Source organism: Equus przewalskii, chromosome 2 (assembly GCF_037783145.1).
Source record: "Equus przewalskii isolate Varuska chromosome 2, EquPr2, whole genome shotgun sequence".
Classification (NCBI taxonomy): domain Eukaryota; kingdom Metazoa; phylum Chordata; class Mammalia; order Perissodactyla; family Equidae; genus Equus; species Equus przewalskii.
Window position 1 is genome coordinate 59,915,824 of NC_091832.1, and position 22,003 is coordinate 59,937,826.

Sequence of the window (22,003 nt, forward strand, 5' to 3'; positions counted from 1 at the left end):
CCCACCCCCATCTGCCTCATAAGGATGCTGCGAGGACCAGCTGGAGTCTCGTACGTGAAAGCCCTCTGCAAACTGTAAAAAGCTGTGCCCACCTGAGGATGATTATTATCATCAAGGCATGTGTGGGACATGGAGAGTCCTGAGTCAGGGACTCACCACTTTAAGGTGCACAGTCACAAGTGACAGGCAGGACCGAGCCCCAGACTGCCTCCTGGTGCCCCCAGCACACTCGGGTGGCGAGGATTTGCTGAAACAGGATCTGTTCTGGTTATCACACGTGTCCCAGAGAGCACTGGATGCCTCTGTGCCCGAGAGGCCCCATGGGGTTCTTCCCTTCCCTCCAGCTGGGCCGGGGAGCTGAGCCAGAATGCTACCCAGGGATGGGGGCACTTAGTGGGCACAGAGCCGGACCCAGACTGAGGTGGTGGAGAGGTGCTGGCTGGGTGCAGGGGAGCAGAGGCCAGCACTGGACAGCTTCCTGGGCTGGAAGGGCAGGAGGGACTTCCCCTTCCTCTGAACAAACAAGGGACTTCAGGGCACAGGCCGTGGGAAGAAGAGCCCTGCAACACCTGGGCCAACAGGCTTTCTTCACATCTGACCCACATCCTTTCTGCTGCGGAGCATCACTTATTCTCTCCCCCTGGGCTTTGTAAATGTGGAGAGCCCAACGAGGAAAACCAAGGACCCTGCCACACCTGGGAGGACGAGGAGCCTCAGGAAAAACAAGATCAGCCTGTAGTCCCACTAGGTTCAGGGGTGTCCCACCAGGCAGGCCCCTGGGCTGCAGGGGAAACCCGAAATTCCCGCAGCAGAGGACAAGCCCCAGAGCCTGTCAGCCTTTTTGCAGCAGTCACCTGACAGAGCCTGGGGACCTACGCTGCGCAGAGGGACGGCTGTTCAAACATGCTGCCTGGCCCGCTCCGGCCCACGGTGGCTGCCACAGCAGAGCCTGTGCCAGCCATGAGCTAATTCCTCTGCTGCCTGGGGAGCCAGGTGGGTGCAGCTCAGTCATTCAGCCAACAACTCGTCTCATTAGGACCTAATCTGTTCACTTGGACAACTTTCAAACCCACCTTCTGGATTGGCTCCTAAGTCAGGGAAGGAGGCAGGGAGCAGGAGACTCATTCTCTCTGTCTCTCTCAAGGGGGAAGGAGGTGGGAGGCCATGCCCGGCAGCGCTGCCTCCCTCCCTATTGCCCTACGTTCTCCTGAGATACTCGAAAGCTACCTCTCTCTGTTTGGACCCACAGGCTCGTGCCTGCTCCTTCCAGTCTGGGGTTCCTCCCTGGAACCCTTTCCTTTCTTCTTCATAACACACAGTCTCTCCAACCAACCCATCCCACTGAATTCCACATTCTTCACACCCCCTGTGACTTTGCACAAGCTGTTCCCTCAGCCTGGAACACCCTTCCCTCCCTTCTACACCTCAGTTCTCAGGGGTTTTCCCCTTCAGGAAGTTTTCCTTGACTCGTCCAAGCTGTGTGTGCCTGGGATGCAACGAGAGCACACGGGACAAACAATTATGTCATCACAACAATACGAGCTAAGGCTTACTCAGAGCGCACTGAGCCAGGCATTGTTGTAAGAGCTGTACATGTACGAACGCATTGAATCCTCAGACCAAGCCCACGAGACAAGCGTTATCATTGTCTCCATTGCACAGATGAGGAAACTGAAGCACAGACTGTCAGGGAGCTTGCCCGAGGTCACAGGAAGAATAAGGGGGGAGGCTGGGACCTGAAGCCCTTGGCTCCAGCCCGGCCCATAACCACTGGGCTTACTAGCCCTTTCAAGCCATAGCACTTCTATTGGGGACTTTCATTATGGTCTCCTCTGCCCAGACTCCGAGCTTCGTGAAGGTGAGAACCGGACTTTGTACCCTGGAAACTCCAGCACTTAGCGGCGTGCTGCTCACCCTAAATGGTCATGGAATGAATGAGTAAACGGAACAGATTCCCCCCACCCCGCCCCACTCACTGCGGCCTATACCTGCTCAAGTCTGAGCCGGTCTGGACAGACTCAGAGAAGCAGAGGAGACCAGGGGTTCCTGTGATGACTCCCTCACCACCTGTCCTCATGGGACCTGCGCTGACCTTAGAGTCCTGGACACAGGCTAGCAGGCCCTGGGAAGACAGGAATAGCCTTGCCCTGCACTGGGTACCAGGACTGGGAGAGGGCAACCAGCACCACAGGTCCAGCTCGAGCACCTCCTCTGGGTCCAGCATCGTGAGGCAATTTCCACCCAGAATCCCCTCCCTCCTCCGGAAAGAGCGTTTATCTTTCTTGTGGGGAGCCCCTCTGTGTGCTTCCTGTGGGACTGACGTTCCCTCTCTCGACTCAGGGTGGTCACATGACGCAAGCTGAGCCAACAAGAAACCTCCTGGGTTTCTGTGCCAGAACCATCCGGAAGCCCTCTGTGTTCCATGCCAGCCGGGGCTGCTGGGGGCCATCTTGCTCACCAGAGGGAGAGGGTGTGCCTGAGGAACGAAACCCAGCAGATGAGATCGTCTGAGGCCCTCAGTTCGGCCCTACTGGAAGCCACGTCACCTGACCTTGATTATATCGCCTATGGTCTCCTCTCGCTTACACTTGGAACTGGGTTTCTGCCGTTTGTAACCAACATAAGCAGGCGTTGGACAAAGAATATAAAATAACATGGCAGATATCTGTTGATATTTGTCTTTTGTCTGTTCTCCATATCCTGTTTGTAGGCAGCTCCTCATTTTGTGCGGACAGCGGACAGGCTGGGCACCCCTCTTCTCTGAAACCAGAGGATCATGACCCCCTCCTCCCTGGCTGTGTAGTGCTCTGGCCACCAGGTGCGAGCTTGTGACTCGAGTTTAGCCAATCAGATGCCCAGGGCCAGGCCCCTCAATCTGGTAGGCGTAGGGCCAGGAAGGAGGGCCGGTCAGGGTTCATTGCGGCCATGGCGAGCCTCGGAGGCAGATGTGAAGTGCAGGGGAGGTAGCAGCATCTTAGCCAAATCCTGTCGCTAAGGACTGTTGGAGGGTACGGTATTGCGATATAACAGGAAATATGTATTTGGTCTCTGTCCCCAGTTCTCAACACAGAGCTCCTAAAACCCTTGTAATTTCCTAACTGATGAGAGGGATAGGAGTGTTTCTTATTATACTGTTTTTCTCCCCCAGTCCTTGAAACAGCTCCAGAGCAACAAAGGTGAAAGAGGCATCTTTTGTTATTCATAACAAGCCCCTTTCGACCCCACTGAGTTTATGTTAATGAGGTGACTTTTGGAAAGCCCCTAAGGTGGGGGCTGGTTGCCAGGGGAACCAGCCCCGTGATCAGAGGGTTGGAAGTTTCAGCCCCATCTCCGACCTCTGGGGAGGGGAGAGGGCCTGGAAGTTGAGATCAATTGCCAGTGGCCAATGATTTAATTAATCTTGCCCACATAATGAAACCTCCATAAAAACGCTAACCGAAGGAGTCCAGAGAGCTTCCAGGTTGGTGAACAGGTGGAGGTGCTGGGAGGGTGGGGCCTGGAGAGGGCATGGAGGGTCTGCACCCGGTCCCCATACCTTGCCATAGACACCTCTTCCCTCTGGCCAGTAAATGTAAGTCAGTGTTTCCCTGAGTTTTGTGAGCCATGCTAGCAAATTACTAAATCTGAGGAGGGGGTTATGGGCAAGTCCCAATTTATAGCCAGTAGGTCAGAAATACAGATGACAACCTGGGATTAGCAATTGGCATCTCAGGTGTGGGGCAGTCTGTGGGACTGAGCCCTTAACTTGTGAGATCCGACACTAAATTAAGGTAGATAGTGTCAAAATTACCTTAAATTGTAGGACACCCAGTTGGTGTCTGCAGAGAACTGAAGAATCGTTTCGTGTGGAAAACTCACACCTTTGGTGTCAGAAGTGTTCTGAGAGTGTCGTGTGAGTAAAAACCTAGCACTCCACTGAGCTGGTCTCAGAGCATTTAATTTACTCGGCCTTCCACCTCTCTGTTTTTTGGAGGTGCCCCGGGTTCTGCCTGTCTTCTCCCTTGGGTCTTTACCTCCTCCCACTTCTGTGAACACCGTACAATATGGTCATTTTGTGTTGCTTACAACCAAGAACCCTCACCGAACTGAGGGTGGACGTACAATTCATTTGGAAAGACAAAATACGTAACTGAGGGCTAAGTAGTGTCATAAGATAGTATGACAACGAAAAAAGGCTCCCCTCCCCATGTTTTCATGTGTCCCTTGTCACCCCCAGTTGAGAACCACAGGGTGATGACCACTGTCCTCTTAAAGAAGTTTTACTGACAGTCCATCTGCCTTCATAGTTGATATGTTTCCTAATTTACCATCTATTATGGGCAACACCTGATGAGGACGTAGTGACAATTTTCCATATGTGTAAATTTACACTTACACTGCTCCTTCTAGCAGAAGTGCCACCCACGGGTCCTTGTGCATAAATTGGCATGCTCTGGCTTTAGGCTTGGTGACACATGCAGCACACTCAACAGAGCCGCTCTCTTTCAGGGAGTGACCCCCTGGCCTGCCTCAGGAGCGTGACGGCCACCGGAGGGAGGAGGTGAATGAGCAGAGAGGTGGCAGAAGACACAGTGAGGGACACAGAGCGACTGGCAGTGGGCGCCACTGCTGTGCTCTGTCTCCTGCGGGGACATTTCTGCAATGAAGAATTGGCTACACCGTGGCTTAGGCCCCAACAGGATCTGAGTTTCCTCAGCAAGGCAGGTCTTGGGGGACAGGACGTCTTAAGGGTCCATTCCTGCCTTCACACCACCACCCACCCCTGCAACTGTCTGTTACTCACTGCTCTGCTGCTGGAGGCCAGGGCCAGCCTGGACAGTGGGCAGGGCCTCAGACAGTGTGCACAGCAGTGACTGGAAGCCAAGTCAGGTCCACCTCCCACCTCTCAGCAGAGCCACACAGCCCCACCTTCTACCCAAGGCGAAAGCAAGGCCCAGGGGGCCCCAGCTCCCCGGGCTGTGGGTCTGCACTCTGAGGCCGGAGCCCAACTCCCACGGGAGCTGTGAGACTTGAAGAGTCACCTCGCCCCACCTGCCTGGGTCTCGGGCCCCTGTTTTGAAAATGGGCTCATTCCAGCCTCCATTTGTTCCACTCTGCAAAGCCATAGCAAGGGTGAAACGAGAGTGAGGGGAAAGGGCTTGGCAGACTATAATGCTTTTTATAAACTTAAAAAAAATTCAGCGTGGCTCAGGCCAGAACTCACACCTGAATCTTTTTCTTTCCTTTTCTAAAGCAGCTAATACCTTTTTTTCCAGGTGGGTGAGGGGTCAGTAGGTCTGGGGCGCAGAGGCAGAGCTGTGACAAGGCAGGCTCTTTCGTCCGGGTTTAATCATAAAACCGCGATGCTTATCTTAACCGGAGAGCCCAGGGGGGGACTCAGGACTGACCTTCGGTGGCCGATGGAAGCTGTGGAATCCCTTCTGTGCTCAGCAAACTTTTGGGAGCACTAATGACTGGGACTGAGAGGCTGGGGGACACAGCTCTGTGCCCCACAGAGCAGCTGCTCACAGGAGCCAGGGAGCTGGGAGGAGCTGCCAGAGAGCGTGTTTTCCCTCCTGTCAGACGTTGCCATGGTGACTGAAGCAGGAGGGGACACCCGCTGGTTGGCCCTACACAGATAGACAGATCATCTTTCCAGGCTCATCTTTATTCGAGGTCTGGGTCTTGGTTGGAGCCGGTGTTGGAAGTGCCTGAGACGGGGGAATGACATCATGCAGGGACCGGACCCTTGACACCAATTGTGTGTGCATGGTGGGGGCGAATTGTGTTGGGACATTATATATATGTGTGTATGTGTGTGGGGGTGTAGGGGTGGGTTATATTGTTGCATGTGTGCTCTGCATGTGTGGTGGGGGACGCTAGTAAGGGAAGCGGGGAGGTATCAGGGTTGTGCGTGACAGTGGCGTCTTCCTCAAATGCACCCATGATCTACACCCCAGGGCAGAGTGCACCGCAGGAGAATCCCCATTTTCCAATTCCTGGAAGCCATCCCTTTGCTACGTGGATTACTCTGCCAAGCAGCAAACCATTGTGAAGAATCCAGCCATTTCTTCTAAGAGTCTGAGGCTGTGCTCCTTGCCTTCGAGCCTCGGCTCCATCAACTGACTTCCCCCTGCTCTCATGCACCCATGTCACTCAAGTCTGCTCAGGTGTCACCTCCACACAGAGACCAGCTCAGACCATCCTATCAAGATGTCCCCGCTTCATTTTTCTTCATAGCTCTTATCACTCTTAGCTATGATGTTATACAGAGATTTGTTTACTTGTTTGTCATGTGTCTCACCCCTGAGGGCAGTGACTTTCTCTTCTTCACAACCGTGACTCTAGCACTCAGAGCAGTGCCCGACACACAGTAAGTGTTGAGTCAACTCATTGAATGAATGAGGGAAGGACTTCCTGGGTAGTCTGTTTTATCCCTTTGTCCATCACTGGCCCACCTGGGAACTTGCTCCTCCTCACTGAGTCTACAGCTCTGGCTCAGAGCTCAGCTGAGGGCTGCCTGCCCCCAAAGCTCTCAAGGACACCCCACCTTCCAGGCCATTCCTCTCTGAATGTTCTCGCCAGCACTGGCTTCCATCACGCCCACTGCACAGTGTACAACCTGGAGCCGTGGGAGTGTCCTCTCTCCCTGACCAGATGTCTAGCTCCTCCATGGGGAGGGGATTACTTCCTCTGTGTGTCCTGAGCACAAGGCTCTGCAAATGCTCAATAAATGCTGAGGATGGTGATGCTGTGAATCAGTGAACAGATTCCAGCCAGAGTTTTCCCACCTCTAGATGGTCTCCTGTCTACAGGAGACCTCCTGAGGGGCCATGGGTAAGGCTTTCAAGGTCAGAATGTTTCTAGTGAGTCTGAATCGGGGGGCAGGGGTGGTTTGGGAGGCTGATCTCAACTTTACGTTTTATCCTTTCCCCATAACCACATAGTTGCCTTTGACTAAGTCTTCCACCCTAGTTCAAACACCAGCTCATTCTCCAGTCTTCTATGCTCTTTCTGAATGGAACTGAGCACTTCCTCTCCAAATATATTTTTTAGCACTTTTCTGCACCAGTCTGATGGACTGACCATTTATCTCCTTGAATCCTATCATCTAGTTACATCTCTGATGAACCTGTTAGGTGGACAGATATGTCTTAGTTGAGCCCCCCCTTCTGTGGGGACCACCCCTGCATCATTCCAGGTGGTTCTGAAGGGACTGTGAGTCAGTCTCTGCCCATCGCCCCCACCCCTAGGAATGCTCACATGATCCAGGCTTAGACATCAGTTAGCCCTTTCCCTGGCAATGGTGACTGGTCCAATGGATATGCACAAGGCCAATCTGAATACTGTCATGGGATTTAAATATAGACACTTGGAGAAATAGGGTATCTTTTCAGCTGCAACAGCTCAGCTGGGAGGATAGAAACCTGGAGTTTCCAGGGTCCATTTTTCTCAGCCTCATGGAGAAAGCCCATTTGCAGGAAGAAGGAATAAGCCTTCGGGAAGAAGAAAGAGAGAGAGACCTGACAACATCTTTTGATCCATTGGACCCAGCCGTGCCCAAAGACCTAAACTTCCCAATTCTATGCACTAACACCTTCACTCCTTCACTTGAGCTGATTTAAGCTGGGCTTCTGTCCTTTGCCATCAAAAAGGCCTGTGTAACCCAGCTTCACTGGATCGTGAGGTCCTGGAGGCAGTCTGTCTCCAGTTCTTCCCCATACTTCTCATAGCTATTTGCTTGGTATAGCCAGCTCAACTTTAATGTATATTTTCTATATAAATAAAAGAAATATATAAATGGCCATTTTCTCTCTATCTGAAGATGGAGATAAATGAAAATTCTTAGAATCAAGAGGAAGAGGGGACGAGAACCAGTGGCTACTGTGTGCCAGGCACTGTGCAAATGTCTAGTTGAGCCCTTGAAATGACCCTGAGATAGGACTAGAATTATCCTGACTTTACAGGTCACACGAAGGCAAGTGAAGGAATCATCATTTTGGCCCCAGTCTTCTCAACTCCACCATTGTGACCATGTCCCCAAATGGCTTCATAAGTAGAAAAGTGACGGGAACAAGTCCTTTCAGTGTTTCGATATCTTAAAGCCCAGCATTCTTACAACTCCCAGGGGCAAATAATAACATTTAAATATTCTTATGTCAATGCTTTGTTTTCCTGTAAAATTGATCTGGGCAGGTGAGGAGAATGGGACTCAAGCACCTAGACTGGAGTCCCTCTCTGCTGACACTGGCGAGCGAAGCCACTGCAGCGTGAGGATTTCTCTCCGAGGCAGGAGCCTTTCTCTCAGGGCAGGAGCGGACTGCAGGAAGACCTGAGCCTAAGGAAGGTTCCCCCATTCACAACGCGAACCCCCTCCTCATAAAAGTCATGTGATTTCTTGGAACTAGAGCGGCGTGCTTGGCATGGGACAGACCTCATTTGATCTGTCCATGGTGTTTCTGTTGGGTGGGGGGCTCCCAAGCCAGTCCCAGGGGCAGCTTCATGCCTAGACCTGAGGCTGCCAGTGTGGAGGATGGGCAGATGGGTGTGAGGCCCAGTGCAGGACCCCAGAAGGGGCAGGGAGCCTCGATGGGCTGCGATCCTCTCTCCCCTTCACTTTCCTGCTCCAGGCAGCCTCAGGCCACTCCCCAAGGGAGGTCCCAGCACTGCTGCTGGGGATGGGTATGAGGCAACCATTTTGTACAGACCCGGCCCTGGTGGGAGAGAAAAGAGCCCCTGGCCTGGGAGTCAGCTCAGGGCCCATCCCACCCTGAGTGACTGCGGCCCCTCACTTCCCTCTCAGGGCTTCTGCTTCTCCCCTGAGAAATGCACAGTTTGAGTGCAATGGCCTCCACACTTCCTTCTACCCTGACAAACACGCACAGAGTCTAGACCACAGCAGCCAGGGGGGTTGTCGCCACGTCCCGGAGCTGCACCCACGGGGGTGGGGGGCAGAGAGACCCACTTACCTGCGTTCTTCCAGGTGTGTTTCCCAGCGAAGCTCAGTTTGCAACGTGCTCTGCTAATGATTGCACCTCAACTTATCATTCAAGGCTTCTGTTTCCACCCCTGGAAGAGCAAGAGCGATCACAAACATTTTGAAATCACACTGCGGTTTACAAATGTTTTTCGCACACACGATGGACCGGGCTGGAGAGGCCTTTCCGAGAGTTATACCACAGAGAAACCACAAACCAGAGAAGTCACAAGACTTGCCCAGGGTCACACAGCACTGTTTGGGGGACTGGCTGGGCTTGGACCAACATCTTCTGATTCCAAGTTGAGCTTCCGTTGTTTAGAATATGAGGAAACCTTGCTTTGCCTCCCTGGGATATTGTGAGGCAAGAATCTATAAAAATTCTCGTTAAGACCTTTGCACATTCAAAGTGCTCAGTCCATGCTGAATAACTGATGGGCTCTGCTCCTGGCTGCTGAGATCAGACACACAGGCCTCCTGCTGTAAGGCTGGGAATGGGGAAACCTTTATCATTTTGCCCGGTGAAAGAAGTTGCCGAGAAAATCGCCAAGAAAGAGTTGTGCTTGCCTGTCGGTGGGGGGAGAGGCCCTAGCTCCTGGGAGCCATCCATCTAATTTATTGCCTCACCGAAAGAGAGGTGAAAACTCGGGACTGCTGCTGGGCCACCCAGAGTTGCCACCACTGTGTCCCTTCCAGAGCTGCGAGGCCCTGGGAAAGGGCTGCTGTGCTGTGACAGGCAGGGAGAAAGGTGCCTGAGAATCCAGCAGTGCAGTGGGGGAGGAAGCAGGGCAGAATTAGCCATGGGAAACGCAGAGTCTGAAGCAGAGGCTCCTTCCACGAAAACGCCTGACCAGGCAGAGATGTCCAGGAGGGAGCTGAGGCAGCCTGCCGACCGCTGCATGTGACCACAGGATTTTTCTGGCCAAAGGCCATGGCAGCAGGGATTAGGCAGCAGAAAGCAGACACAGAATGGCCTTTAAAGCAATTTGCAGAGATCAAAGCAGAACGCAGTTCAACTGGGTTTTCCAGCTACAAGAACAGGCAACATTTCACAGCTGACTGAAACTCCGGGTACCGTTTCACAGCTAAGGACACTGGGGAGGTACCTCCTCCCCCCGTAGGGTGTGGCCCACCAAAGGATGCCCCAACTGGCATTTGTTTCAGTGCCCAGACAAAGCAGATTTAAGGCTATCCAAATCCACAGGATAATTGGCTCCAACTTCAAATAAATAGAATCAACCAAGTCCCACTCGAATGGGATTTGTTCTGAAGCTTTGCTTTCTATTTCACTCTGCTTTGCAAGTCCCAAAGCCCATTGGTTTTGCAAGGACTTCCTAAGAAGTTTCATGGTGTGCTCCGTGTTTATGCAAGCCCCTCCACCTTCAGATTCCGGCTGGGCGTGCTGACCTCTCAGGGTGGAAGGGTCTTAGCGTTTCCCTGTGTTTGTGGGGGGAGCTTCCCAAGGACTCGGGTGGAGGAGGTGGTTCCCAGCATGTCCAGCTCTGCCTGCAGCTAACCCAAGGTGCAGCACAGCACCCACAGTGGGGCTTGGAGGGGACATTTGTCTCAGGCACCGCATAGGCAGAACAGAAAGTGGGATGTGTGACCCTGCTCCCCACTTGTGTCAGCTTGACTGTTAGCTTGGCTGGGCTGCTGAGCTGCCTGAGTTCCTAACTCACAGAGGGAAGGAATTGGGAGCAGGAGAAAGAGAGAGAGACGGGTTGGTAGTTTCAGGGCTGGGTGTTGGTGGACGCGGGTGGATAGCCCAGTCCTGACGTTAATTCTGTGAACTTGGGTAATCAGTTTAACTCCCTAGGCCTCAGGTGCCTCATCCATGAAATGGGGATCATAACGGAACCCACCTCAAAGCCTTGGAAGGATCCAGCGAGTGTATGTGAATTCTCAGTTATGCCTCTAACAGGACTGTCACCTCCACCCATGACAGTGCTCGGCTGGACCTCTCCTTGGCCTATCGAAAGGGGGGATGGCTGTCAAACCATTAAAGATAGGTCTTGTGTATCTGTGTGCTCCAGAATGTGCAGAAGATCATTTTACTGTCAGCCCAGGATCTGGGCTGCACAGATCGTCTTCTCTCGTCTGCAATCCTAACCAGATCCACACTCCTTGAGGGCAGGACCCTTGTCTTATGCCTCCTTGGTAGGATGTCTATTACTGACCTTAAAACCCTTCACAGAGATGGTGAGATGTTCTCTGTGCTATCTTCCGGCTAGTTGCAACCAGCTGCATTCAACAAGGGTGCATTCTAATCGGGACTCCCCACTCCCAGGCTGGCCCCCTCGTGCAGGGGGTCCGCAGTCCAGAGGGGCTATGGCAAGTGCTTTGGCTGTCTTTCTCTCTGCTCAACACCAGGCATTTGATAACTAGTAGAGTAAATATTAGAAATGCATTCTCCTTGGTGAAAACAGAGGTATTCAAGATATATAGGTCGGCCAGGCAAACTTTGAGGCATTCTTTTTTTTTTCCCCAAAGATTTTATTTTTCCTTTTTCGCCCTAACACCCCCCAGTACATAGTTGCATATTTTCAGTTGTGGGTCCTTCTAGTTGTGGCATGTGGGACGCCTCCTCAGCATGGCTTGATGAACGGTGCCACGTCTGCGCCCAGGATCTGAACTGGCAAAACCCTGGGCTGCCGAAGCGAAGCGCGCAAACTTAACTACTCGGTTACGTGGGTGGCCCCCGAACCACTCTTGACTCTTGAAAGAGCAAGGTGAAGGGATCTAGTGAGATCTCGGGGGAGGTGTGGTCAGGGCGCCTAAAGAGACAGATGGTCGTGACTTCAACCAGCCCCAGAACAGGTGGTATGGACTCTGGTGGACCTGTTTGCTAATAAATAGTTGTTCATAAAATCTCTACACATGCGGCAGAATTTGGTGTAAGGCTTGCTTTCATTCTACCTGACAATGAGGTTTGCCTTCACCTTCCTCAAAGTTTTATTTCAGTGGCTGCCGTCAGACAATATACAAAAGAACACAACACAACAAAACCGGGGAGTCATGCCCAAACCAGTTTAGGTCAGTTCAGAGTACCACAGCGTCCCCGGTGCCTCACACCTGTAAATGCACCCGCAGAGGCTCTGCTGGCTTCCTGGAATGAGGAAATGCTGCTCAGCCCTCAATAAGCTTTGGTCATGGCCAAGGTCACTGTCCGGGCCATTACATACCTGGAAAACCAGCTGGACTTTCCCTTCGAGGTCCCAAGGGACAAGCCCTATGAGGAAGTCTTTGGGGACCCATTACCAGCTCCTACATTTGGATCAGGACACCGAGGGGAATTTCTGGCTGTACTAAAGAGATCACCTTGAAGAAAGGGGGCCTCTGTGCCCTGGAGAAGCTGAACCCCCCACCTCTTCCTGGGGCTCTGCAAAGGCTGCTGGGCAGGGGAGCTGGTGTGAAGGCCCTTGGTACTGGGGCGCTCACTACGCTCTCCCACGAAAGACAAGAGCCCACCCGCGGGGAAACGGGCTGCTGCTCTCTGCATTCCCTTCTCTGAGGAGTTTGTCATGGGCGAGCACTGTGGGGTGGCGGTGGGTACCGGGGTAGTGTTTAAGAGGAAAGGGTGTGGGCCAGCACAAGCCTCTAACTTCTCCTCTTGCTCATCTTCTCTTTTTTATTTTTTTTTTTAAAGATTTTATTTTTCTCCTTTTTCTCCCCAAAGCCCCCTGGTACATAGTTGTATATTTCGTTGTGGGTCCTTCTAGTTGTGGCATGTGGGACGCTGCCTCAGCGTGGTCCGATGAGCGGTGCCATGTCCGCGCCCAGGATTCGAACCAACGAAACACTGGGCCGCCTGCAGCGGAGCGCGCGAACCCAACCACTCGGCCACGGGGCCAGCCCCTCATCTTCTCTCTCTTTATCTTTCCTTCCTCTCCCACACCTCTCCAGAGAGAATGGCGGGGAGGGTCAGAGTGGGGAAGCGCTGGGCTTTCACGCACCAGGGTGACTGTCCTGACGGCAGACAAGCTGACATTTGCAGCCTTCCAAACTCGTGTTGGCAACTTGACCCTCCGTGGCAGCTCAAACTCTACAGGATGATTGCAGAGTTCCTTCTAAACACTTTCTCACCTCCAGTCTCTCCTCCTGCTCCCACAGCCCACTGCTCTCTATTTAGCCCACCCTCAGACCTTCAAGGTCTGCGTGAGAATTTGCCTTTCCTTCCTTTCTCCTCACCCCAATCCAAACCCAGGGTACCTTTGCTCATTAAGAGCCATGCTGGTTAATCCTAAAGGATTTCCAGTTAGTGAATGAGAACTTCCCCACCCCTAGTCTGTAAACCAGGCAGTAAACTGCTCAGATTATCATTCATCTTCCACCTTTGCAAGTAGCTCAACACCCCAATCAAGCAGAGAGCCATTGCCAGAGAGAACACAGCTCCCAGAGGGTTCTGGGAATTCCAGACGCTCTTGCAGGGCCAAGGGAGATTTCCACTAGCAAAATTTACCTAGAGAAAACCGCCCGAGCGTGTGAGGAGCCTGCCAAGCAGTTCTCCCTTGTTGGCCTGGGGCTCTGTGGATCTCTCTCAGCAAATAGTTAGGCACTGCCTTAATTTACTTGCCTGCCAGAGTCCCTCTTGGAGGGAGGCCAAGCTGGTAGATATGGAAGTGAGACTGTTAATTTAGTGGAAATCCATGCATGTAATTGGGAGGACAATACGGGAACAAGTGCATGAGAAGTTGGGGGTCTTTGGGCAAGGAGGAAAAGAGAGGCAAGGGAGGACCCTTCTCTCTGCTTCCAGGGAGCAGGGTTGAAGCAAGCCATCCCCCACTGCAGAGCCGTTGAGGCTCCTGATGCAAGAAATGGCTTTCTTGGCTCCACTGGGTCCCTTGAGATGGCAAGGGACCTTCCCAGGTCACAGGATGACCCCGACACACAGCTCTCATTTCATCTGGGTGTGACTGCTTCTTCCCCCTCTCTGGGCCCCTCTCCTCGGATCTCCTAAAGCAGCCTTCCTTTGAGAGCACTGTCTTAGGAGTCAGGCACGTGAGGCTGACTCGCTCTTTCACCAGCCACGTGAGCTGCACCAAGTTACTGAATTTCTTGGAGTTGTGTTGGCAACATGGGGATGTAATGTCCCCTCAAAGGGCAATTGTGAGGATAAAATGATCAGTGGATGCGAAGGCTTCTCGCACAGTGCCTGATGGGTAAATGTGCTCAGGGAAGAGCTGTCATCTTCATCCACTATACAGTTTGTGGCTGCTTTGCCAAGCCCCTTAAACACACGCTGGCAGAAGCTCCCATCCTGTGGATGCAGTCCAGCTAGACACGCCTCGGCCACCTCTGCTCTCTCAGCACTTTGCCCAGCACTTTCTACACTCCATCCCCTGCCTGGTGGGCGGCAGGACTGTCTCCAGGGCATCAGAGGGGCAGCTGGTTTAGAGCCTTGTCTCCCTTGGGCACTTTAGGGATCACCCTGTTGATGAGGACCTGGGCTCCCCTCATCCGGCGCTCACCAGGAACGGCTGGGAGTTGGTGGAAACAATTTGGGACAACCTGCCTGTGGATTTAAGACAGCAGCCGTGGACCACCAACTTAGGACAATCCCACCTTCCAGACCTCTCAGGAGGAACCACACACCATGGAGAATGAAAACCAGACACAGGCAGTAAGAGATTTTTTAAAAAGCAGAACATCCAACCTAAGTTGATGGAAAGAGATTTTTTAAAAAGCAGAACACATCCAACCTGACTTGGTGGAAAGAGACACCCGCCCTGTTGCCTGGAACCACAGACCTTCCTGCTGTCTCCCAGTGACCAGGGGTGCCCAGCCTCACGCTGCCCTGCTCATTCCTGGAGGGCCCTTGGGCTGGGCAGTTCCCTCTGCCCACACTGGCTTCAGCCCTTCAGAGCACCCTTGGGCCCAAGTGCCCTGGGTCACTTCTCCTGAGTTGGGGATTGCATGCTGGGGCCAGGAACTTCCATGTCACCCAGCCTGAAGTAGACAGAGGGGATACGGCGGGCTTGAAGATGACCAGCGGTTTGGGAGCAGACCTGGAGAGACTGAGTGGGGCTCCTCCCTCTCAGACCGCGAACCCCAAATCTCCACCTAGATATTAAGGCTGGAAGAGGCCAGGAGGGAGATGGGAGATGGAATCCAGCCACCACTGTCCCACTCCCCCTGCAGGAAGTGAGCCCTCAGGAGCGGGTGAGGCAGGACCCCGCTCTCCCGCGGGCAGGCGCGGGGTGCCCCCTCCAGGGCGCTTTGGAATCGATACTCCCCCTGCCCCGGGCAGGGCTGCTCCCCGCCACTGTCTGCCCTGGGGACCTGCGGCGCTCTGAGTCCCTTCCCCAGCCACATCACCCCCAGCCCGGCCCCCAGCCCTGGGAACGTCCCCGCCCCTCCGCGAACCCACCTTCGCCGGCGCTCCGCGGCCCCTTCCAGGGGTGTCAGCAGGGTCCCCGCCTCCTCCTCCCGACGCGGGCTCCCGGCTCCGCAGCCTCTGGCCCCGGCCTCGGGGGCTGAGCCGGCTTCTGCCGCCCTTTCTCTCGTGCTCCAGTGAATTCTCAGCACTATTCTTTTTTTAAGGGACTTTTTTTTTTTTTTGCGTTGCGTCAGGGCGGTTGCCTGGCGACGACAGAGCTATTCCACCGCGAGCCCTTTGAGTCCCATCCCCTCCAGCATCTCATTCATGCCGCTCCGCCCGAGGCTGGGGACCTGGGACGCGCAGGGTCCGGGAGCCGCGCAGCCGGGTCCTAAAGCCCTTCTAGTTGCGCGTTCCCGGCCAGGACCTGAACCCAAGCAGCCGCCCCGACGCAAACAGAAGCGAACTACACGCTTTTGCCAAACCCTAGACGAAACCAAACCCAAATACCCATTTTTTTTTTTTTATTAAACCCGAAACCCAGGCAGTTTTCCCCCAAGCATGGCAACGTGGCTTTGCCACTGTCAGCAGTTTGCCTGCGTGGAGGGGGCAGGAGAACCCCCTTCCAGCGTCGGCAAGCCCAGAGCCTGCACTCCACCCACAAGCAGGCTGAGTTCAAACGACCAGCAGCAACTCCCGTCACCCAGCGCCTAACATGTGCCAACAGCGACTCAGCAAGGCAGACGTGGGTATCTCCTCTTTCAGATGAGGAAACTGAGGCTCAGAGAGGCCAGGTAGAAACCAGAGGTTAACTAGAAACAGGTGTTCTTCCAGGTCTGTCTCCCAGACCAGCTGGGAGGAGTCGAGGTGGACCTGCCCCTGCGCAGGTGTTTCCCCGCTAACCACAAGGTGCCTCCTGGGCTATAATACTCTGTGCTGTGTCAACCGCTCACTAGAGATAGTTCTGATCTAAGATCCAGTCCCTGCTCCACCAGAGCCTAGAGCTCCAGGCACCTAAGGCATTACACAGGACAGCAGCCAAGGCTGCCCCATTCTGGCCTTTAGGACCAACCCTCACTGCAGACAGGGGGCTCCAGTCCAGATCCTGGGGCTCCACCTCCTCCTGGGACCCCTGACCCCAGAGCTGATTCCTAAACGTTGACCTCATTCTCAGGGCAGCCTGAGACATGGCCAAGTTCCCCTCCTAGACATTTTGGGTTGGCAGGGTCCTTCGAACTTATCTCATCTACCATCCTCACAACAGCACTGGGGGGGCTGGGCAGGTGTTGTTATCTCCATGAACAGATGTACACACTGAGGCCACGGGGCTGCAAAGTAACCTGCCACAAGTTCCATTCCGGGCAAGTAGCTGGCCTTGTTTTCAATGGCTGCTCAGCCCCACAGATGCCCAAGACCTTTGTGCTGCCCCCTGCTGGCCATGTCCTTCACCGAAAGTCCCTCTCTGGGCCCTGTCCCCCTTCCTTCCTTGCCCCTCTCTCTAGGATGCCCTTAAGGGACTTTGTCTAAGAAGAAATCCTGCTCCTGGGAGCACCCCATCATGCTAAGGGGTTAATGCTTCTAAGCCAGCAAGTGTACTTGAACAGGGGTCTTCCGGGGAGTCACAGCATCAACCCAACCTCCTGAGTCTAGCCCCTGAATATCCATCCAATCCTTCCACTTCTTCCCATCGCCTCTGCCACTACCCTGGCTCAAGTCACCATCAGCTTGCTCCCCTCCAGCAACAGCCTCTTACTGATGGCCCTGCACCCACTCTTGGCCCCCAACAGACCCTCTCCCCCAGAGAAAGTTATTCCTCCACAGGGAGAGCAAACTCTTCAGAATGGAAATCCGATCCTTGCTTCTCCCAGCTTTAAAGCCCTCCGACAGCTCTCAGTCCTCCCAGGATGAAAACCCAGCACGGCCACCAGGCCTGCATGGTCTGGCTCTGCCCACCTTTTGGGTCTCGCCTTGCACTGATACGCTGCTCTCCAGACAGACTCTCTTCCAGGTCCGTCTACACACCTGTTCCTCCCTTACGGGGCTGACAGCACTTCTGCCTCCTGAGGGGACCCCAGGTTACATAGCCTCCTAACCTCACCTACTTCTCCTTCATGGACCACTTGTAATTTTATCTTCATTTGTGAGGTTATTTGATTAGTATCTGTCTCCCTCTCAGGCTGTAGGCTCTGAGGGGCAGGAACCATGTTTGCTGCCAGAAGACTCAGTCTGGATTCGGGGACTCAGCATCCTTCTGGTTGCCTGTCCCTGGCCACACGCCGGTACTGAATACTGAGTGCCCCCCTCACTGCTCACCAGTGTATTCCAGCCTCAGCATGTGGTAAGTGCTCCATTGTCTTCTTGCTGGAGCTGTCCTACCTCATCTGGAAATGCTTTTTCCCATCTCTTAGCCCCTCATTTGGCCTGGGGCTCCTGTTTCTGCTTTCTTGTGGGTACACTGTCCTCTATCTTCTCATAGACAGGCAGCCTGTCCAGGGCAGGGACGGGGGCCTCACCCTTACACCTCCCATTCTGCCTGGTGTATGCCTGGACAGGAGGGTGGTCAGTGACGAGGACCAGGAGAGTCAGTGAGGGAGGGAAGAGGAGGAGGAAGAGCCAGGTGTCTGTTGGAACAGTTTCGTTGTTAATGTCTAACCATATGCAGTGGTCAAACGAGTTATAGTTAGAGCTCCAGCACTGGATGGTATGTAGCCACACAAATAATATTTCCAAAATATATTTGATGACATAGGAAAATGCTAATGATTTCATGCTAAGTAAACAAGACTGGAACACCAAATGTCTAAGTAAATAAGACATTTTGAAACGTTTAATTCTAGGATCTAATATCCAATTCTTTTATATGTGTAAAAAAAGATTGGGAGGGTATATGCATATATTAACTGTGATTTTTTTCTCGGTGGCAGGGTAACAGAGGATATAGCATTTTTTCTATAGGCTTGCATTAATTTTCTGCAATGCATGGTTTTTGTAAGTAGCAATGTCAGGAAACACTACTACAAAGAACAGACGTCCCCGTGCTTGGGGTACCTGATGCCTCCTGCTTTGGATGAAGCTGCCTTTTATATGAGATGCTGTAAGGCTAGGCTGGAGCCCACTAATGGGGAGGGGGGTCCCCATGGCTCAGAGCAGCAGGGCCACCTGAGGGCTCTTCCCTGCTAGTTGGCCCTTTGGACCAGAGAACATTGGGCTGAGTCCATGAGGATGAGTCTGCACTCGGTGACAGCACCCTGATTCTAGAGCTGCCTGTTGGATCATTCCTATCGATCTAGTTTGACTTTCAAGAGGCAAGATGTACTGATGTGTGAGAGGGCCGGCCCAGGTACCTGGACCATCTTAGTGAGTGCATATGTCGGCCAACAGCAGCCTCACTGACGTTAGCACACCACTTTACAGGTTACAGAGTGGTTTCCTTTCTGGTGGTCCCAAGATAAGTGAGACATAATCTCTTTTGATCCTAGAGAAATTCTGTGAAATAGAGAAGTCAAGAAATATTCTCCCTATCTTACTTAAGAGACATCAAACTTGGCGAGGTTGAGGGGCTCACCCGAAGTCATACTCCTGGTAGTGGCAGGGCTCCTAGGACTGTCTGACGCTGAGTCTAGGACACTCCATACTGCACCACACTGACCCTGCAGTCCCTCCAAGCCTTGGGCAAGGCAGCCTCAGTGACCACAACATGCTTGACCCATGCATGGTGGGCAGGGATGACCTCGTTAATAAGGTGAGTTTCAAGTAAAGATTTGAAGGAGATAAGGGAGTTGGTCATGAGGTATCTGTGGGAAGGGTGTTGCCGGCAGAAGAAACAGCCAGTGCAAAGGAACCTGGTGAGCAAACAAACCTGATAAAATCAAGGAAGAACGAAGGGGCCTCACACTGGAGTGCAGCAAGCAGGGGGGAGATGAGAGCTGTGGGAGATGATGCCAGAGAGGTGACAGGGCGGGGTGCTGGGGCAGATCCTGTGGACATGGCGGGCCATTGTAAGGACTTGCCTTTTCCCCAAGGAAACGCACAGAATGCACAGCTGGGTTGGGTCTCTGCCTTCTTGGCACTCCCCCAGCACAAAGCATTCCCTCAATTAGTCTCACTTGTTCCCACAGGAGTTTTTAAGCTACACAAAGACAAATTCCATTGTCTAAGGCTCCTGTGTATTCATTATGGTGATTACAATTTGGTCTCTATTCGTTGAATGAGAGAAGGAAGGAAGAAATTTCTGTTTGGCTCTATTGCACAGAGGACATGACGGGTAGTGACATCCTCCCCTGCTCCAGGGAGCAATTAGATCTCGCAGCCTTGGGCCCCAGTCGGCTAGCTTCTACCATCTGCCTTTGGGAGGGGCTTTTCCACCCAGGGCCCAGCGTTTCAAGAGGATCCAGGAAGTGTTTGTCATATGGCTTTGATGCTGGCAACAGCAATGGCTCGTCTCTGCCCGTATCTCTCAGAAGGGGTTGATTCAGGCTGAAGCACAGAAGGGAGATGAGGCCAACCTCCTATCTTATAAGGAACCCATTAGTTCAATGAGCATTTATGGGCGCCTCACTCGGTGTCACTCAGTGCTAGGCATGGGGGTACAGTGCCTACAGCTTATTAGTGTAGGAAGATAATTAACAAAACCTTTCCCTTGGAACTGGAGTTGGGGAGCTGACAGATGCCATCTAAGTCCAGATGAGGTGGGGTGGGAGCTGGCTAGGGGAGGTGGTGGGGAGGCCTGAGGCAGGAGAGGGATAGAATTTGCAAGAGTGTGTGCAGGACCGAAAGGGATTCAGCATGGCCAGGGCAGTGGCAGAGGCGTGGCAAGAAGTGGAAGGATTGGATGGCTATTTAGGAGCTAGACTCAAGAGGCTGGATACAACAGGGCGTGATGGGCCAGGGTAAGGTCTTTGGACATTATCCTGAAGTCGAGGGATTAAGAAGGGAGGGTATCATGGCTTTTGTATCTCAGAGAAACTAGAAGGATGCGGGGACAGAATAGGCGGCAAGACCAATAAAGAGATTGTTTCCATTTTGCTGACGGTGAGAGGCGATGGAAGTCCATACCCACGGCGGGGAGTGGCTCACCGCATTTCCCAGGTGATGATGGACGGTGGGGAAGCGGCATGGTGAAGGGGAAGCGCGGGGGATCTGGAGGCAGGCAGACTCAGGTCAAGTCCTGGCTCTTCTGATGCTGGCGTGTGCCTGTAAGAAGTCACTCAAGTCTTCTGAGCTGCAGTTACTTCATCCATGAAATGGAAATAATTTTAATAGCACTGTCCTTATACATGGGGAAGGGGGCCTGCCTTGGACCCCATGCTTTAAAGAGCCCTGCTCTGGGCCTCGTCCAGGTAAGGTGCCCGCTCATAGTCTATTCCTTCCCTTCTACTCTGGGCTCTAAGTATCCAGGACTCAGGAAGTTCCTGCCCAAATAGCCCATGTTTGGGCCCATGCAGGCCTCTTTCCTCGTCTGTGGAGTGTGCGTGAAGGCTAGACTCTCAAGCTGGGGTGTCTCCCGCTGGCCTCACTCCCCCTGCTCCTCAGTGTTCCAGAAGTCCAAGGATGCGCAATTGGCACTTGCCTTTGAGGTTGTTATAAGGATATATTTGTCAAGGCAAGGGGAAAGAACAAACATTGTCTAACAGTTTGTTAACTTGGTTTATAACTCAGATACTTAGACACATGGCATGTGGGCCTCCATTTATGCGTTTGCTTTGGACCTCTCAAATGTTAGGGGTGGGCCCGATTACAGGCCTGGCTTGTGGTTTGTTTAAGATCACTCTCCTCTCCATCCTGGCATCTCAGCATCTCCTGCAGAGTTGGCCCTTTTATCCTGTGGACACTTGTAAGAATCACCATCTAGAAGATGCTGCAGAGAATGTTTCCAGGCCCAGCACCAGCACATCCTAGTGACAACTTGGATGACAACCAGGGCCTCCTCAGGCATGTGTAATATTTGAAGGAAACCAGAAGTGATGCCACTAATGACAGTGGGGCAGCAGCCCTGATGGGCAGGGGAGAGCCTTCTAGATTCTTATATGCCTCATCTCATCCAAGGGGCCTGGCTCCTTTGAACAATGGAAAGAGCCCTGGATAGGTATGAGGAGATCCTGGTTCCAGTCCTGGCTCTGTTACTAATCAGACCTTTGTCAAATCACTTTCCCCCCGTTGGATGTTTTCCTCCCTACTGGAACAAGGGGTTCAAGCTCTGGCATCTTCTGACTCACAATTCCAGGATACTCTGCAGTCTCTGAAGAGGATCTATCTTGGCGGGCAGTGGCAGGAGGGAGGACCAGAAACTGCAAAGTGGGAAGGTCTGGCAGATACTACAAGTCTGGGCCAGCAAGAGGTTGACACCAGCTAGATGGAGAGAAAGAGCAGGTGGGCTTTCTCTGAGGCTGGATGAGAGCTGGCAGGTGAGACATTCATGAACAAGGCCACACCCCCAAATTCTGGGGATAGCCTGCTTGTTCTCTGCCCTACTTTAAACTCGGGGGTGGGGGAAGGTGGTCCCAGACTGGAAGGCAGGATGAGGAAGCGTGGGGCCTGCAGTAGAACTCAGTGCCTATGGAAGCAAGGCCAGAGGTGCCCAATTGCTTCATGTACTCAACCGCGCCCCTAGTGGCCAAGCCAACAGCTGCAGCTAAGGAGTTTGTTCTTTTCATTTCCGCCAGCCAATCTCTGATGGTACTGGAGGCCAGAAGCGGGTGTCAGAAGGAGGAGTTGTTCCACACAGAGATAAA

At 53.1% G+C, this 22,003-nt stretch overlaps 1 protein-coding gene across 2 annotated transcripts in view; it reads right to left on the bottom strand.

The window, feature by feature from the left end:
* FAM167A (family with sequence similarity 167 member A) overlaps positions 1 to 15,888 on the bottom strand; it is a 41,577-nt gene extending 25,689 nt beyond the window's left edge. Inside the window, exons 1-2 of one of the 2 annotated variants that reach the window (XM_008541534.2) lie at positions 15,324 to 15,888; positions 8,949 to 9,048 (exon numbers count right to left, since the gene is read on the bottom strand). The gene's annotated coding sequence lies outside the window, so the exon portion shown is untranslated. Of the gene's footprint in view, positions 1 to 8,948; positions 9,049 to 10,818; positions 10,875 to 15,323 lie in introns of those variants that run through there. The other variant, XM_070611421.1, reaches the window with a different exon arrangement.
* Positions 15,889 to 22,003: the final 6,115 nt, after the last annotated feature.